This window comes from Molossus molossus, unplaced genomic scaffold (genome assembly GCF_014108415.1).
Source record: "Molossus molossus isolate mMolMol1 unplaced genomic scaffold, mMolMol1.p scaffold_m16_p_6, whole genome shotgun sequence".
In the NCBI taxonomy this organism is placed as follows: domain Eukaryota; kingdom Metazoa; phylum Chordata; class Mammalia; order Chiroptera; family Molossidae; genus Molossus; species Molossus molossus.
In genome coordinates, this window is record NW_023425399.1 from 81,564,474 (window position 1) to 81,565,895 (window position 1,422).

Below are 1,422 nucleotides of genomic sequence, written 5' to 3' on the forward strand. Positions count from 1 at the left end.
TCATTGAGAATAACATGCTTAAACTCTTGAACAATCTTCAGGATCAAAAATAATTGTAATAGGTCAGCCACCTTTGATCTTTTCATGATATATGGCATTCTAGGCACTTGAAATAAGTGAATTGAAATGCTAACTGCGTTAGCAACATCATAAAAGATGACTGTAGTGACCTACAGGATTGAAAAAGCAAACCCACTTCTTTCAGGCTTCTAAGAGATACTAATGCAAGATGAAAGGCCAGGCTGGCTAGCTGAGACTTCAGTTTCCCTGATATTTGATATGGGTACTATTTTATCCCCCATTTATAGCATGTCATGCTTTATATGTTGTTGTGGTGACATACAATGATAGTAAATCAAGCATCAGACATTTACAGTAAAGTTTACTCGAAAATTTCTAATCTGCTTATCAGGAAGACAGTAGAAATATCACTTTTTTTTTTTTTTTTTTCTATACCAGATGTTTTTACTCTAAAAGAGAACAACAACAACAAAAAGAGGTTTTAAATCGTTAATAATTTCTTGGATATTTGCTTGCTATTACTTCTTCAGATGCACTTTATTGAAATAATCTCATTAAATATAGAAAAGACTAAATTGCACAATATTTTTCTCTTAGAAAATTATTCTTTTTCCCTAATGCCTCTGGTAACCTTTTACTGCTTGCCATTTTACACAGGGCATGTGAAAAAGGCACTTTTTGATTCTTTGAGACTTGCATTGAGTATATTGTTTTAATGGCTAGAGAAGAATGGAAAGCTGTTATTACAAAAAATAATAATAAGTCCCTCTATGAAAAAGAGTATGGCTTGGTTTTAGATTTAATTTATCCATGTCATGTCAATACTTTGAAATATATGGCTTTTTAAAGTTATCTATTTATATCAAATGCATATTGTGAAGGTTTTATATACATATATATAGAACAATAAAGTTTTTTCATTTATCTAAATAATATTTAGTAACATATTTTATAGTGCAAGCACAGTGTTGGTGGCAGTTCATTTTTCAATAGTAAGGAGTTATATCAACTTTGGAATCTAAAGATACATTAAAGGATCTGCATTAAGAAACCAAGTTTAAGCATGCACATCGGTCTGGTAGAAAAAATGATCTTTTGAAATTTTGTTTTTTTATATATATTCAAGAAAAAAAATCTATGTAAAATTTTTAAAGCACCTTGGACATACATTTTCTGGGTAGCAATAGGTGAATCAAAAACATATGGATTGTATTTTCCTTTATGCAAGAAAAGCTAGTAGCTTAGTATTTGAAATGGCTGACAAAACTTTTTTTCAGTGTCAAGACTAATATAAGCAAAGTGACAAAATCTCTGGAATACAAAAATAATTACTGATAGAGTGTGTTAGTCTGAGAAACAGAACCAATATGATTGTGTGTGTGTGTGTGTGTGTGTGTGTGT